The following is an 18,564-nucleotide window of genomic DNA, read 5'->3' on the forward strand; positions in this document are numbered from 1 at the left end:
TTGCTCTGTCACCCAGGCTGAAGTGCAATGGCACAATCTCGGCTCACTGCAACCTCTGCCTCTTTGGTTCAGGTGATTCTCCTGCCTCAGCCTCCCAAGTAGCTGAGATTACAGGCATGTACCACCCCGACTGACTAAATTTTTTGTATTTTTAGTAGAGACAGGGTTTCACCATGTTGGTCAGGCTGGTCTCGAACTCCTGACCTCAAGTGATCCACCCGCCTCAGTCTCTCGAAGCACTGGGATTACAAGTGTGGGTCACTGCTCCTGGCCTTTTCTTTCTTTCTTCAAATATTTACTGTCTACTACGGGCCAGACCTTATGCTAGGTGCTGGAGATTTATAGTCTAAGAGAGGCATACATACTTCCTTACATGCACACAACTGAGGGCCATGACAAAAAGACATTGCAGGGATTCAGAGGAGGAATGAAGAATCCAGGCTGCCATCAGCAAAGAGGTGAGTGCTTTAGCTATGGAGAAGGCTGTTATCAAGGGAGAGTATGCAAAAGGATATGAAACTTTGAAGAACATGAACATTTAAAATGTAGGTAAAGGAAAAGGACTGAATGAGAAGGACGCAGTAGATATGTCAAGGTTAGCTTAGTTATATCATTGGGGAATTGAGTTAACCTAGCTCTCAAACTGTATTATCTATTAAAGGGTCAAAATACATTTTAGCTAGTAGATTACATAATTAATGTTAGCTATGTTATTAGTCATGGCCCTACATAAATGAGTCTTGCATCCCCTTATAATGATAGTCAACATGTATTTATTGAATTTGGTAAACACTGTTCTTTGAGCTTTATATGTAATATAGTGCATTTAATCCTCATGGTAACCATGAAACAGGTATTATTAGCAAGCCCCATTTTACAGATTAGGAACCAGAGACACAGAGATATAAAATAACTTGCTTGAGGTTACAGAGTTAATATATAGTAACTGAAGTAAGAAAATAGGCAGTCTGATTTATTGATCCCTACTCTACTCTTTCTCTTTTCATTTTAAAGATTAAGATAAAACCGTTTTTCAAGACATGTCACAGAATGGGTCTGAGAAATAAAAAAATGATATCGATGAACTGTGTGAAAACTGTGAAAAGCTTAAGAATATAGAATATTGAAAGGCGGTTCTAACAAAGTACAATGTCCAATTCTGGCAAAATCAGACTTCACTGTTTCCCCTGGAGGGAAGTGTTGAAAACGATGAATTTGTGGAGAATCACTTTGGAGACTCGCCTCTATCACCAGAGGATGAATTTTTTACCACCAATATAACCAGGCATGCCTGGGAGCAAATTACTGATTCTAGGGCCCATTTCTAATCCCGTATCAGATTCCTTTGTCACACAGAAGACAAAGTCAAACTGAAGTGATGTTTAAGTTTTAAGGGAGCTGATAATCAGAAGTTGGTATTTTAATAAAAATAATATTATATATGATCCTTGTCTGTCCAGACCTTTAATCTGAATTAACAGTTATGGACTTAATGTCTGTGTCCCCCAAAATTCACATGTTGAAGCCTTAATCCTCAATGCAATGGTATCTGGAGATGGGGCCTTTGGGGATTAGGTTTAGATCAGGTCATGAGGGTGGTGGGGCCCTTAGGATGGGATTAGTGTACTTTTATAAGAAGAGAAACACAGATCAAAGTTCTTTTCTCTCTCCACTTTTTGAGGACATAGAGAAAAGGTGCACCCTGCCAACCAGGAAGAAAGCCTTCCCCAAGAACTGAATCAGCAGATGCCTTGCTATTGGACTTCCCAGCCTCCAGAACTGTGAGAAATAGTCCTGTGGCTTTAGCCACATAATCTATGGTATTTTTTTTTTTTTTATGGCAGGCCAACCTATGCCAAATACATTTAAATTTTAGTATGTGGAGCTCTGGGAGAGATATTTTTGTTGTATTTTACCCCAGAGGAAATGACAGTGAAGAGTTTGATGATTTGTTTAATGCCAAAAGCCAATAGTAGGTAGGATTGAATCAGCATCCCTTGACTCCAAAGCTGTACTCTTTCCATTGAGTCGTTTGGACTCCTGTTCTTTATATTTATTCACCCCATGTCAGTTTTAAACACCTTAAAAAAGTTACTAGAGAATAAAAGCCTGTACATTCAGTACTCCAGAGGCCACACTCCCTCTGTGGCCAATTAACACTAGATTTACTTTGATGGTCATTTCCTATAGAGTACCTGTGTTCAGTTTTTTTTTATCATCAGAAGGGCCTTTTCAGTGTGTGTTCTAAGACCACGGGTCCTCAGCTTGCTACAATTCTGGGGGAGGCCCAGCTTCTCAACCTTCAGAAAGATAAGCGGTTTACCTCTTTATACCAACATGGATTGACACTTTACACAGTGCCACTTAAAATTCAGTACCTGTTGATTCAGCTAAGAGATTAAAAAGAAAAAAAGATATTTATTCTTTGTTCATATGAAAATGTCGTATGCATTAATCCCATTAAACAACAGAGCCTGCATTTAAATCTCATTCTAAATCCTATTTCCAGAGTTTTAATGTATGAAGGTGTTTGTGTCTTCAAAGGTGTGACAATAAAAACTAAAAAACTGATCTTCATATTCATGAATATGCACAAGAGACAAAAAGCCATGAAATCAGTACAGCCAAAGGAAAAAGAATTAAAAAAAAATAGCCACACAAAGCCCATCCGGGGGTGATGCTTTTTTATTGGACTAATTGCAAGGAAATATGAAAGGGTAAGCTTTTACTAATCAAGCTCTTTTCATTCAGCCAGGAAGAACTGCTAGGTACAGCAAGCAAAGAGACAGGGTGTTAATGTAAGCCTGATAATTAAATTCAGGATCAAGTGGATCAGAGGGAAGGCCACAAACGTAAAAATCAGGTGGAGGTAAGAATTAGAATCCCAATCTTTTATAATACTATATGGATTGTCGAAAGAAGAAGAGAAAGAAAACTTAGAACAGTTATCTTTTTCTTTTTAAAGTATCAATAAAAGTGGTTATATTTAAGAGAAAAGTGAACAGTGACAATAGTGCAGAGTATTTTGCAGTATCCTGCCTTCTGTGACATAAAGCGCTTTCCTACATACTCATCTCCATTTATTTTCACATAATCCCTGTGAAAAAAAATAGGCAAGATCAGGCATAAGGGACTCAATCTTGCCCCAGATCACATGATTAGAGAGTGACAGAACACGTCTAAAATCTTAGCTTCTGAAATTCAGGTCAGTAGCCACCATTTTTCTTCAAACATTTTGTCAGGCATAACAATGATGAACAGAGAAAGGGCAGAAATGATGTAACCAGTGTTTAAAGATGTCTCTAATGGGAAAACATGTCTTGCTACCCTCTGAATTTGAGGATTTCTACTTTTCTGAAAATATTGAATAAGGAATGGGAAACAGCCATCAAAATGTGGAAAGGGAACCACCAAAGTCAGGAGGCGGAAGTTCTAAGTTCTAATCCCAGCTCCTGTGCAAATTTGGACAAAAGCATTCAAACTCTGGGCTTCAGTTTTCCTACCAATAGATGAGGATAGTGGAAGAGGTGTCTTCATTTCACTGATCAATATGCCTTGAGCCTGCTGCCCCACGTGCTGTGCTCCGAGCCGGGAAAGGACAGCCTTCATACTGGAGGGCCTCAGTCTTGAGGAGAAGGTGGAAAGAACATTACACACAGGCCAACAAATACAATAAATCATGATAAAAGTGATGCTATGCTCCATGGGGTGATATCAGATCGGAGAGGAAGAAGAGGTTGATGGGTGGGGGGACTGCAGGGAAATCTTCACAGAAAAGCATTTTTCAATTTAAGTTCTGGGGTACATGTGCAGGACATGCAGCTTTGTTACATAGGTAAATGTGTACCATGGTGATTTGCTGCACCCATGAACCGATCACCTAGGTATTAAGCCCAGAATGCATTAGCTATTTTTTCCTGATGCAGAAGAACATTTTTTAAGCTGAGTTTTTGAGAATTAGTTTCCTTGGTGATCAAGGTGTTTTGGGAAATGTAACAAGTTCAGTGTGGCTGGGATTTAGGGTCCACGGGAAGATGGAAATAATTTATGAGAAGTGAGATGGAAAAGAGTTATGTGATACAAAGGGCCTCATATGTAGTGTTAAGGGCTTTGGACTTCTAAATCATGGCACACCACCACAGAGTTGTAAAGACAGGAGCAATCCCATTTGTATTTTACAATAATCACCATAGGCATGGCGATGACTGTATTTGGGGGAGGAGTAGAAAGAACTGAATCTAGAAGTCTGTGGTGTATACATGCTACATTTTCTTTATCCAGTCATCTGCTGATAGACACTTAGGTTGATTCCATGGCTTTACCATTGTGAATAGTGCTGTGATAAACAAATATGTGCAGGTATCGTTTTGATATAATGACTTCTTTTCCTTTGGGTAGATACCCATTAATGAGAACGCTGGATCAAACGGTAGTTGTATTTTTAGCTCTTTGAGAAATGTTCGTACTGTTTTCCATAGAGGTTGTACTAATTTACATTCCCACCAACAGTGTATAGGTGTTCCTTGTTCTCTGCATCCTTGCCAACATCTGTTTGTTGACTTTTTAATCACAGCCATTCTGACTGATGTAAGATGGAATCTAAAGAGACCTGTTAGGATCTTAGGGTAATGCTTCAGGCAAGAGATGATGAGGGGATGTGGGGTGAGGAAGAGCCAACACTGCCAAGAAATATTTAGGAGGAGAAATGCTGGACTCATTTGATCAAATAAATGTGGGTTATGACAGAGTTGGAGTCACCATAGGTTTCCAGCTTGGGTGATTTTGCAGATGAGGAATGAGAAGACTGAGGTTAGGGAATATGAACAAACAGAATAAACGGCTCTTCCAGTGCTAAAGTCTTCTTGTGGAAGAAAGACACCAGGGAACTTGGCGTTTTGGGAAAAGAGGTCCTCATATATTAAGATCTATTTATTCAGTTGAAGTCAGATATCTCACCGAGCAGTCCGGGGCTGGATGTCTACTGGGGGTAAGTGGCATCATTTGCAGTGGGCTGCTGACAGCATGTGCACGTGGGGTGAAGAAATTGGCTGAAACTTACAGGGTCCTTTGCAGCCTGAGGGCACACACAGGCAGCCTTAGATACATTGATACAGGTTCTGTCCAGTTTACCAGTGGATTTATTTTATTTTTTATTTTTTGAGACAGAGTGTCACTCTGCTGCCCAGGCTGGAGTGCTTACTGCAAACTCTGCCTCTTGGGTTCAAGCGATTCTCCTGCCTTGGCCTCCTAAGTAGCTGGGAGTACAGGCAAATGCCACTGCACCCAGCTAATTTTTGTATTTTTTGTAGAGATGGGATTTCGTCATGTTGGTCAGGCTGGTTTTGAACTCCTGAGCTCAAGGGATCCATCTGCATTGGCCTCCCGAAGTGCCGGGACTACAGGCATGAGCCATCATGCCCGGCCACCTATTGATATTTGTGGCTCATCCACTGTATAGTTTTACAGCCTCTAGTTGACGGTTTGCAGGCATTTTTACCTTCAGGTTTTCTTCATCTCAAGAACTGTTCTGTCCCTTAACATCAAATAGACACACCCACACCACACACAGGCACCCCATGGTAACTATCATTTATATGCTGATGGCAGCTACATTTGCATCTACAGACTTGCCCTCTGCTCTAAATTCCCAACCACAACCACCAGTTGCTCACACTAAAATAGGTGTCATCCTTGATTCTTTTCTTCTCTTCACTTCCTTCCATAAGCAACTGCTGTTAACAGTTTTTGGAACACATCCTAGTTGCATCCACTTCTCTCCTTCTGTGGATACCGTTCTAGTTGAGGCTAGCATGTCTTTCTCCTCAGCCACAGCCTTGGCCTCCTCACTCATTCCCCTGTTCCCTTCCACACTTTTTTTTTGAGACGGAGTCTTGCTCTGTCACCTAGGTGTGGCACGATCTCAGCTCACTGTAACCTCTGCCTCCTAGGTTCAAGTGATTCTCCTGCCTCAGTCTCCCAAATAGCTGGGATTACAGGTGCCTGCCACCACACCTGGCTAATTTTTGTATTTTTTAGTAGAGGTGGGGTTTCACTGTATTGGCCAGGCTGGTCTCGAACTCCTGACTTTGTGATCCGCCCGCCTTGGCCTCCCCAAGTGCTGGGATTACAGGCGTAAGCCACCACACCTGGCCCCCTTCCACACTCTTACAGCCCTTTCTCTACTAAGCCTGAAGCATAAAACTCCATCCCTTCACTCTCTCCTGCTCAAAGCCATCCCGTGGCTCCCGTCACACCCAGACTATGGACTACTCGTTTCTGCTCCCACCGACCTCTCTGAGCTGAGGTTGTTTCACGCTCCCCATCATTCACTTTTTGTTCCTTGAATGTCCATGTTTGTTCCCATCTGAAGGTTTTTGTGTGGGCTGTTTCTAGCACCTGGAATAATGTGTCCAGACCCTCACCCAGATGGCTCCTTCCTGTCATTCGGCTCCCAGATGCCAAGTCACCTCCTTTCAAGAGGCATTTTCTGGCCAACCCCCTCGGATTGCTTTCTAGTCATCTCCAATCATATCCTCATTACATTTTCATCAGAGCACTTATCACTACCAGATGCTAGCCAGTTGTCACTCTTGTTCCACTACACGGTACAAAGTGGGGGCCACGTCTGTCTTGTTAAATACTGTGCCCCAAGTACAGAAAGTGGCTGGATCATTGCAGGCACAATAATTTTACTGAAGAGGGAAAAAATGAATGAACACAAATATTCTGCAAAAGTGGTGATGCTACCAAGTGTTAAAAAAAAAAAAAAGTCAGTCTCTGGCAATTTCAAAAGAGGATCAGGTTTGTAAGTGACATAGAATTTAAATACTTAAATTGAGGATTAAAATTAAATACAGGCTAGGAGAAAATAAAAATGACAAGCAAGTAAAGGCCCACATGGAAGCTAGGCAGAGAAGAGGCTCGACTAATGCATTCTAAGGAAGCAGAAGGGTGTAAGATAAACAAGGAACACTCTGATTGCGATCCTCACTTTCTAAAAGGTGTTGCTTGAATCTTCTTGTATTTTTTGGAGCCCTTTTCTCCTTGAAAACCATCATCAATAGCATTCAATCAAGCCTCCCACTCAGGAGAGGAGAGAGGCAGACACGGAAACTCACACACATATTCTCTTCGTATTTTCTCACCTTTCTATGCCAATATGTTTTCCTTTAATGTTCCTGGAGGTACCCTTCACATAGAACACAATGTGAATAGTGCCCCCCGGGGTTGTGCAATATGGTTGTCCTGAAAAGAGAGAATAGCAAGCCAAATGTGGTGGCACCAAATTTCTGGCTACCCAGGCTTCTTTATTTGGGAGAATTTTCCATTTAAAAAAATGTTCTGACAAATTTTTAAAATGTTAGGGCTACGTCTAATCAATTTCTAACACTCAAAATGAAAACAGGCCCAATTGCATATTGTTCTGGAGATTGGTGCTGCTTCATTTATTTTTAGGTCTTGGCATAACTTAGGAGAGTCCCAGGGTCCCTTCCTCTGACTGCTCCAATCATATCCTCATTACATTTTCATCAGAGCACTTATCACTACCAGATGCTAGCCAGTTGTCACTCTTGTTCCACTACACGGTACAAAGTGGGGGCCACGTCTGTCTTGTTAAATACTGTGCCCCAAGTACAGAAAGTGGCTGGATCATTGCAGGCACAATAATTTTACTGAAGAGGGAAAAAATGAATGGGACCCTCGCATCTCATCACGCAGGCCTCTTCTGCTTCTTGCCCTCTCCTGGGAGAAAGGAAAAGAGCATCAGCCACATAATTTGATGAGATCTGTAGTTTAGTGGCGCTTCTGACAGTATATTTTAAAAAAGATAGCCAAGACTGTGAAAAACACATTCTCTATTAGCCATGGTAATGACAACTTCCAAATAATTGAGACTGTATTGTACAGGATGAAGACCTTCAATAACCTAAGTTCTTGTGACCAGTAACGAGGCTACTGCTGGCAAAAAATGCAAAAACCCACCCAGGTCACCAAAATCTCATGAGGAATATGGAAACACTACTAATGGGGAGTGAAGGGAGATGGAATAAATCTCGTCTCACCTAGAGGCAGAAACTAAGTCACCTGGCTGCATTTCAGTTTAGGATTACATTACATCAATGTCTACTCAAGAATCTTTGAGTATTCACAGCACATTATCAAAATTTACCAACTTTTACCTCTAGGTGGCAGCAACTTTCTTCTGTTCGTCACATGGCTGCCTTTAGCCTTTGTCTCCTACCTTTAATACAATTCCGTACTTCCTTGTCTTTCCCAAATAAATGCCTTATGGACTGTGCAGTTTGGGGAAGATTACTGTAAGTCACTTTCACTGTAAGAAATCAGTCCATTCTTCAGTTAAGCTACAAGGCTCTTCAAAGAGTACAAAATACTTCAGATCTAAAGTGAAAAATAATAGAAAGGTATACCCTTTTCTTTCTCCATACCTATAAACTGCAAACTCTCAGAAAAGCAGTATTTCTTTTTCTTTTCAGACCTCTGAGGAAAAAAGGCAATGAGTACAGGAATGAAAAAATAGATAGAATTGGAGAGATTTCTATTTTACAATAAATCAATTTAATCCTATGATATATCCATTTATGAGGGTGTTCCAAATACATTATATGATGGAAGAGATTTAAAGGATCACAAAAACATGGTAAATACAGGTACATATTTATGTAATGTATTGAACTGTAGTCCTACCTAAATATACCCTCCAGCTCAGATTTCTAAACGTTAGATTTGGGAAAGGCTCAAGAGACCTGAAGGAAATTACAGCCTTGTGTACCCAATGCTGGGCATGTCAATGAATCTCCTAGGTGGTAGTAAGATATTCCTTTTACATAAAGTTGAGATTTGATTGTGGGTTAATACTCACGGTTGATAAAGCATTTTCTCTCTCTCTTTTTTTTTTTTAATTTCAATGGGTTTTTGGAGAACAGGTAGTGTTTGGCTACATAAATAAGTTATTTAGTGGTGATTTCTGAGATTTTGGTGCACCCATCACCCGAGCAGTGTACACTGTACCCAATGTGTAGTCTTATCCCTCACCCCCCTCCCACCCTTTCCCCCAAGTCCCCAAAGTCCATTCTATGATTCTTTTTTTTGTTTATTTGTTTGAGACGGAGTCTTGCTCTGTCGCCCAGGCTGGAGTGTGGTGGCACAATCTCGGCTCACCGCAAGCTCTGCCTCCTGGGTTCACGCCATTCTCCTGCCTCAGCCTCCCGAGTAGCTGGGACTACAGGCACCTGCCACCACACTCGGCTAATTTTTTTGTATTTTTAGTAGAGACGCGATTTCACCATGTCAGTCAGGATGGTCTCGAGCTCCTGACCTTGTGATCCGCCCACCTCGGCTTCCCAAAGTGCTGGGATTACAGGCTTGAGCCACTGCGCCCGGCCCATTCTATGATTCTTACACTTTTGAGTCCTCATAGCTTAGCTACCACTTATGAGTGAGAACATAGGATGTTTGGTTTTCCACTCTTGTGTTACTTCACTTAGAATAATGGTCCCTTTATACATTCAGGTTGTTGCAAATGCTATTATTTCATTCCTTTTTATGGCTGAGTAGTCTTCCATACTGTATATATAAACCAGATTTTCTTTATTCACTTGTTGACTGACGGACATTTGGGCTGGTTGCATATTTTTGCAATTGCAAATTGTGAAGCACTTTCTTTCAAGGTGATGCTATGAAGAGTCTTACCTCTTGGGGATTCTTTCAAGACCTAATTTGAATAGTTTGGGTCAGATATCATTTATTTATTAAGATAAATATAAATATTATTTATCTTAAAGAGCCATAAAGACTAATTTAGTATAAGTGAGAAATTTATACCAGAACCCAGCTTGTAGACCAAAACTTTATACATTTCATAGGCAGTTCCTCTGTTTTCTGCCTATTGTATATGCGATATCACAATAACTATGTATGTTTGGTTTTAAGGGCTGCATTTTTAAATATGTGATCCCCAGTAGGGTTTTAGAGAAATGAAGGTTCAAAGTGATTAAGATCAACACTCCTAGGTTTCAAGGAGAATGGTGTCTATTTTGACTAAACATCCTGCATACGTTTTGGCTACTCAATAACTAAGAGTAAGACCAAAGAGAAAGGACCTAGTAACTAATGACAGAGTGCTTTCATTTTCTAAAATATAAGGCATTATGGCCTTGAAGGGAAAGTGTTAAAGCTTGTCATGGTAAAGCTACTACCCTTACGAGAACTTTCAGGTAATTTAACGGTATGGCAAATTGATGGTTCTAATTTATGAAGAGCAGTCTTTCCCAACATTTTTTGGTACTAACACTTTTCCTTTGGGAAACTACTCCCACCTCATCTCATCTTTGTAGGACTGTAACCAAGGGCTGGGCACCTAACCCAGGACCAATCATACTCTAGCTTCCTCTATTGGAATTACTGAGGAGGTGACATAGAGGAGCTAGAGCTGACCCCTCCCAGGCCTGTACCTGCTGATTATATCTTGCTTCCTGGACCCTGGGTGCTATCCTGGCTCCTGTGTTTCCTGAGGCCCAGATCCTCTGCTTTTCTTTTGTCTCCATATAACCTACCTTATGTACTGAAAAATCACCTTTTGCTTAAGGCAGTCAGATTCAGTTAGTTTTCATTACTTCCAACAAAAGAACCCCATCTATACAGCATACATTATTTAGGTGACGGATACTCTAAAAGCCCTGACTTCAACTCCACAATCTATGCATGTAACAAAATTATACTTGTATCTCATAAATTTATACAAAAAAAGAACTTCATCTGATAAAAGAGACTAAACTAAATGAATATTTAGACAGAGACAACGGCCACAAGTAGTCAGTGGATTTCAGCAGGGTCCTCAGCCCCCTAGCTATTGGTTAGCTGAGGGCTTATGCAAAATAGCTGTGATAAAACCTGTGTCATACTGAGTTGGTTTAAATCTTTTTTATAAATATATTGCACGCTATCTATTGTTCTCTTAAAACTAATTAAAAGAAATATATATTATTAGGATACTGGTCTTACCTTAGGCAAATCTAGTGCTATGCCAAGAAATGTAATAAATAGCTAGTTTTACGGAAATTACTAAGAAAATTTATGAAAATCTGGTGGTCAACTGAGAAAAATTACATTGAGGTGAGAATATGTTTGATTTTAAAATCGCTAGTTCACTGTCCATGTGTATACAGAGAAATCTCCATAGCTAGAAAGATGACATTGCAAATGTGACCAGCAGATGAAAACCAGAACAAAACTGCTGGCACATGCAGCATTCCTGCAGGGAACCCCTTAAGATTTATTATCCTGAGCAGTATTTCCAGCATATGCATGAACACATTCAGATTTTTGATTGGGTTCCAATTTTAGTCATTATTCTTTCAAATGCATATTTAGAAGACAGTCATGGTTTATAATTGATAGCCAATTTTTTTAGCCTAAATACATCCACTGAAAAATACTATGAAAGATGAAGAAAGGATGTGGCTTCATTCTTTATATATGAAATACAATCCTTCTTCCTTTTAAGTTGATATGTTAATTAAACATGACTGGTACTGGTGCTATCACAGATATATATATATATTTTCATATTGAGACACAGTCTTTTTTCTGTATGAGTCATTTATGACTCCCCACATTCCCTTCTTCATGTTTCATTATGACATGACCATTATTTTAAGTTTTAACTTTTCTTTTTTTTTTTTTTTTTAAGAGACAGGGGTTGGTCTTGTTGTGTTGCCTGGGCTGGTCTTGAACTCCAGGGCTCAAGGGATCCTCCTGCCTCTGTCTCTCAAGTCTCTGGGATTACAGGAACCAGCCTACTGCACCCATCTATTTTAAAGTTCTACATCTGAACAACTTTAAAAGGGAGAGTTTCGGGATGGAGAATAACCCACATCACACAATTTAAACCCCTATAAGTAGTAGTAGTTTAAGCAGCTTTGCTCGGGTAAATCATGATTTCAGACTGTGTGAATTTTAAATTTCCTCTGCTGTATAAAACCTCGCCGTAAGAACAAAAATAGACAACAATAGACTACAAACCCCAGAATTACCAAGTTGTCTGAACAATATTGCCTGTTCATGCTATAATTAGCTAGTATGTCGGAGATGTTTTATTACATGATAGCACCACACCTGGGTACAGTGCTGGGAAGATACCAAGAATCAACAAAGAGTACAATGACATGTCTTATGGGTTCACATGTTAGGTTTCCAGTACAGTATTAAAATGGTTCTGAGCTGCAGGTTGATAAACTATTCCCGGGTTTTTAATATGAAGATGTCTCAGAAGTGGTAAACTTTATGGCCTCAGCAGGATCTTATAGCTTTAATTCTCCTATAATTAGGGAAATAATTACAGAAAATTATCTACTTTAATTTTTTTTTTCCTTATATCATCTTTACTGTTACTAAAGAAATGCTAGAGACAAAATCAGCTGATACCAGCAGGAATACAGCGACTACTTTTATCATGAATCTTTCTTGCTGAAATTCTGGGTGATAGAGAAGTTAAGAAACTATTAGGCCTAAGTTCTTTCATACGGTCACTTTGGAAGACAGAACATAAGTCTGAAGTATATGCAACTGACCCCAAGCTAAATTTGAGGAGGTGAAGTCATTAAGCAAATTAATAGGTAATACCACATTATAACAAAGAAAAGATGGGAATTTGGAGGGATTTAAAATGTAACATCACCCTGCAGGCACTTCTTTTTATTATAATTCAATACATATACAGAGAACTTGCAAGTAGGTTAACGATGACATCAACTATGGCCCATATTCCAAATCTCTTATCAAACTGTGGAGAGAGTATGCTTCCAAACCAAACCAAAGGTAACCTTCTGTGACTTATTTGCCAACATGCATGGCTTAAAAAGACCATGAAGGCGTTGCATTCTAGGAACTGGAATTTCCACATATTAAAGTCCATGCATAATATAATTTTTGCTCTGTAAGTCAAGAAGTAAGGCAGTGAAATACTCTGGTAATTAAAATAACAAAATCAATATTATCTATAAATAATGAGCATGCAAGGATCTGCAAGATGATGAGTAAACATTTGGGCAGGGAGTAAGTGCCACATACTGGTGTGAGGAGCAATGTCTTCATTAAGCTTCTCCTGTTTCTCCTTGCTCTCCCATCCCATCAATCTAATGGGAATTTCCCAGGCAAAAGCCTTCTGCTTAGCTTGTAACGCATTAAACATTCACATTTCTCTTGCTCTCCGCACAGGTGGACAACTGCCACGTCATGGAAAGACTACCGGATAGGCATGCAGAGGCCTGGATGAACAGGCACAGAGAAGCTTGGATTGATGCCTGGGTTGGGCATGTAACATTTTTGTCTTGGGGCCTATATTTGTAAGGTAAGGAGGTTGAACTGCACTTGATGATGCTTGCATTTCCTTTATAGCCTTGAAGTTGGTAATTTGGAAATGCTCTGTCCCTCCTCAAAAGGCTGTTCTACATTAGATTTCTGAGAGATTTCCAATATCAACAACTTCAGTGCCTTCCTTTGTTAAGGAAAAAGGTTTAAGCAAGAAAGAATGTTCTTATTTTTATGACAAAACTCTCCTAGTTATATCCCTCAAAAAGATTCCATGAAGTCATGTCTAACATTTGTAACTGTTTGAATATAAATATTTAAGTTCACTGTAGCACCATAGATCCACACTAAAACATTAAAGTGTGAAAAGGTTCTTCCTGCCCTCCACAAAAATTTGTGACACAGAACTTTTTCACACCCAAATGTGAAATATGATTCACACCCAGAATGCATCATAATTTGCATAGAGACTTCATTAACACTGGAGCATTTTTGTGTATATAGCTACATAAAATCTTAGGCACATCAGTGATAAATAAATAATAATTGAGACTGGTAGTGGCAGCATCTAATTGGTTAGAGAAAACTACAAAATTACTTCAATTTTACTAACGACAATTCCTACATATATAGTTTTTTCAGAGAGTCTTGCTCTGTTGCCCAGGCTAGAATGCGGTGGCACAATATACCTCACTGTAGCCTTGAATTCCTGGGCTCAAGATTCCTGCCTCGGCCTCCTGAGTAGCTAGGACTATAGATGCATACCTCACGCCTGGCTTATTTTAAAAAGTAAATAAAAAATAGTGAGCTGGAGTCTCACTATGTTGCTTGGCTGGTCTGAAACTCCTGGGCTCAGGTGATTCTTTAGCTTCAGTCTCCCAAAGTGCTGGGATCACAGGTGTGAGCCACCATATTTGGCCAATGATTACTATTAATAATGCTTTATTTCCTATGTTATCATATAAATGGCCCATAAAGTTTGCATTATGTGACTCCCACTACCACTGTTACATAACAGCCCTTGATACACGTTTTAGGTACACAGCACAATCACTACCATCACCATTATCAAGCAACGACACATGTCCAAGTCCTTTAAAACCTTAAAAATGGAGCAGGATAGAGTGAGAAGTGGAGAGGAAAAAAGCAAGTGATGGGCATATATAAATGTGCACGTCTTTAGAATACGAACATGGATTCTGGAAATTTCTGGAGCCTTAAGTCAACTTCAATAATTGGTTCACAGATATTTCCCACTAAACACCACCCTGTCCTATGCCAGCCTACACAGACATAGCAAAATGTAGCTTACAGATTTCTGTCATGTCTTTAGGAATAAAACAGCTGAATATGACCTGGAAACAGTTGCTGTCCTGTGGGTTTGATATCAGGATATAATCGTTTCAATTAAAAAGAACTGCCAAGAAGAAAAATCTATCTTCACATTCAACTCTCTAAAAAGAAGTTTTCCACATTTGCCTCAAATGCAGAAAAACAGTTTTCTTCTGGCATTATCGTATGCAAGAAAGAGTGGCAAATATTCTAAAAATGGTTTATAACATGAAGGGTAGTAGAATATGCCACTTAAAAATTTGCCACTTCGGCATAAGAATTATTATGAGCTACAGGCAATGAAAAAGGAGGAAACACAAGAAAAGGTCTCCGCTCTCCCTCCTTCTACCAGGAAGGGCAAGGCAATCACTGGAGACAACTCTCCTGTATCAGCCCAGAGACGGCATCAGAGGAATCTGCACAACACATCTCACTATCCCTATCTTCCATTAGTGTCTCCCATATATTTACCTTCCTATGATTTTACCCCCTGGAAGCTCAAAATCCTTTTGTCTTTTTCACGTCTCTAAAAAACTTTTTTTTTTTTTTTTGGGTTAAGATGCTATACAAGTCCAAGCTCTAACCAACTCTCTGGGTTACTCATTCCCATGCGCATGTAAATACACATGTTAATAAACTTCTGTTCATTTTTCTTTGCTAATCTGTCTTTTACCAGTCTAATTTACACAGGGCCCCAGCCAATAACCTAAGATAGGTAGAAGGAAAAGAGGTTTTTACTTCCCTACCATCGTCATTGGAGAAAGGAAGGCATGCTCACCTCCATTTAGGGCCAAGGGTGAAGGAAAGAGGAGTGGTCTGATGAAATAGAGAATGAAATTCACATGGCTGAACCCCAAAGGCTTCATCAGTCTTCAAATCAGTAAATATTCCTAGTGCGTGGTGGTACTGAGGGGACAAACTTTCTGATGAACAGTTTATGTCTGGCCTGGCTTGCTACCTTTAATTAATTCAATAGTAAATGAGTTGTACAATGATCTGGTATTTGTTATTGGGGTGCTAATACACCCTGCATGAAGTTCTTATTGCCATTCTTTAATCCCTTGGAGTTAGCAGACAGTTATAGCAAGCCTGGCTCCACTCCAACATATGTTGCTGGACCTCTTAGGCCCTGGCACTCTCATCTCCTCCCTGGGTATGTGCAATATTACCACACTTTCAATTCCAGTGGATTTTGTTTGCCTTATACAGATATTCATTTTCTTCACCTTCAGGGGAAATGTTCCCACATGAATGAGGCCAGTGATGCCACCTCTCATAACAATATTATGCAGAAAACGCTAGTTAAAAGTTTAAATGACCTTAACTCGATAATAAACACTGGCTTGGGAGCTCAACAACAGCCATAGGCTTTCCCAACCTACTGATTTTCATACCTTACCTATACATACCTTAATAGTGTTAAGTTGGAGGCTTTTCTTCTTTTCCTGAACTTTAATTACTTATTTGATGAACACAATTTTTTAACTGATTGGGGTATTTTCTAAGTTACCTTCACAAAAATCACTGTTTCTCCTTCTTAAATACAGTGTTTCCAGGTTGAACCCAAGCCACAGCCCAGCTAGTGTTGAACTTGACATCTAATCCTACAAATTACCCAGCTGATAGATGGGGGAGAGCGACTATCACTTTCCCTTCGTCTTCATTGCCAACATGAGTCTTTAAACTTTCTGAATTTTCAGGGCCAGTATTTCACAAAGAAATAATAAGTGTTTATCACTTTACCAGAAGTAGAGGCTGGGTGATTCATGGGGCTTCTTCCTAACCAGGTGATTTATTTCCATATACTAGACTCACAGTATTTACCTAAGGAAGATTCAAGATAGTATATATCATAGAAATCTTAGCTAGCTCATGACCAAATAAAGTACACGTATTAAATCCATGTATGCTCCTACTAGAGTCAATTTGGAAATATCTCCAGGTCTTTCTATGCATGCATCAATCTATAAAGGAAACACTAGCTCAACCCTGCTTTTCTTACTAATTCTAGGTCTTTGCTCAAAAGCTTTCTTCTTTGGGATGGATTTTCTGACAGTCTTATTCCTTCCTTTATATTTCACCCCCTCCCGAGTATGAACCCTCAAATTTGTCTTAAATAAAGCCACTAACTTCTCCTTCTAAACATTATATTATAAATATATCTCCTTAGAGCATTACCCATATTGTATATTATGTGCTTGTGTGATATCGTATATGTGTCTGTGTATGTGACATTACACACACACACACACACACACACACACACACACACATCAGCCCTGCAAGACAGGTAGGCTCTTGAGGATAGAAACCATGTTTTATTTATCTTTCTAATCTAGTGCTTCTTACAGTGCCTGGAACTGTAAATAAATGTTGCTGAATAAATAAAAGTTGAATTTTCTCAAGGCTAGTAGTAAACATCACTTTTGTTTTTCATGGATTACTTCTCTGGAGATACAAGTGGTTTACACTTACTAAACAAATTACATGCTATGAATTATGCAGGAACATCATTACTTCAATACTTCAATACTTCAGAGAGGAAAAGTCAAGAAAAGAAACTGTTATTTACTTCATGTTTTACACTTAGCCATTGAGAACCAAGTTGCGGAAACTGGATCTCATACCTGACAATTCTGTAGTCTACCCATTAGCTTGTGGTGTGCGAAGTCAACAACAGACTGGATTTCTCCCTTTCCTTTTACGTAATGACCATTATATTATTATCCCCTTAGCTTTTCAAGCTGGACAGGGGATAATATGCTTTAGCAATGGTAAGAAACCAGGAAGGATGCCCCGGCTCTAAGGCAAGGTATAAGCAAATGACTGTATCCTCTGTGCCCCATTTCCCCCTCTGTGAAAAAGAAAAGCACAATATTTAACAACATCACCAAGCTATTGTGAGAATTAATTAGATTTAATGGGGGAAGGGAGGTGAGCTGATTAGGCATGATTCAAATTCAAAGTGTCATTATTCTGTGTCTAAAAATAATCTTGATTTAGGAATAAAATTAATTTGGAAGCTCAATCTTTGGTAATCATCTTGCCATACTTAAAAAAAAAGGCATAGTTTTAATCAAAATCTCATTCTAACTATAATTCAATGAAGTAAAATGGAATTTCCATTCATCTTTGAAGTAATACAGCCATAGTTCATTTTTTTTTGTTTTTTTAATTTTTCTTTTTTTTGCTTAACAATACATTGTGTTAAAAGGTTAATTTTGTGGAAAGGAGTAATATAACCAAATACACATATTGAGCCTACATTTTTGTTGTTGCTGTTTCACATGAAATATTTGTGAAACACTTTAAATCGCTTCTCTAAAGAATCAATAATCAATGTTTTCTGGTTGAAGTAACTTTTCAGGTTGTTTCTGCAAAATTCCATCTATATTTTTGTTCAAGAACCCATCAGTTAAAGAAGATCTTGATACTCCTCAAATTAAAAAAAAAAAAAACAAAAAACCCAAAAAATCCTGGATATTTAAGGCTACGGCAAGGAAAAAAAATCACTGAGGTTGTAATCCCCAAAACCAGTGTAACAGATTAATTAACTGTGAAAATCTTTGTGAGAAGTTGAAGTTGGCATCTGAGAAATAGCTGGGACTACATATCTTCGGAAAAAAAGGAAACATTCTTTAAAACAGGTAAGTGTTTATAATCTTAGGAACTTTAGGTCGTATCTGTTTTAAAAAAAGTTACACAGGGTTTTTGGTGAATGAAGAGTTTTGGCTGGAAAGGAACTCTATCCATATTTATTTCGAACTGTCCAGAGGAAAGGAAGACCGCATAGTCCAGTTAGCAGGAATGCACTCTGTATAGAGAAGTAGGAATTCTCTTAATTTTAACATAAGCCCTATTAACATTTCCCGTAAGACCTACAAATTCTCATGTTAGACTGTA

At 39.1% G+C, this 18,564-nt stretch overlaps 1 protein-coding gene and 2 long non-coding RNA genes across 8 annotated transcripts in view; 1 reads left to right on the top strand and 2 right to left on the bottom strand.

Moving 5' to 3' along the window:
• LOC126940821 (uncharacterized) overlaps positions 1-18,564 on the top strand; it is a 616,457-nt gene that overhangs the window by 224,783 nt on the left and 373,110 nt on the right. The gene's annotated exons all lie outside the window — the stretch shown is intronic.
• Positions 1-18,564, bottom strand: part of KLF12 (KLF transcription factor 12) — a 621,954-nt gene that overhangs the window by 60,187 nt on the left and 543,203 nt on the right. The gene's annotated exons all lie outside the window — the stretch shown is intronic.
• On the bottom strand, positions 5,142-18,564 carry LOC126940819 (uncharacterized). The gene is made up of 2 exons (XR_007720926.1): positions 7,700-18,564; positions 5,142-7,514 (listed from the first exon to the last, which is right to left on the bottom strand). It is a non-coding gene; the product is annotated as an uncharacterized LOC126940819 (long non-coding RNA).

Source organism: Macaca thibetana, chromosome 17 (genome assembly GCF_024542745.1).
Source record: "Macaca thibetana thibetana isolate TM-01 chromosome 17, ASM2454274v1, whole genome shotgun sequence".
Taxonomy (NCBI): Eukaryota; Metazoa; Chordata; class Mammalia; order Primates; family Cercopithecidae; genus Macaca; species Macaca thibetana.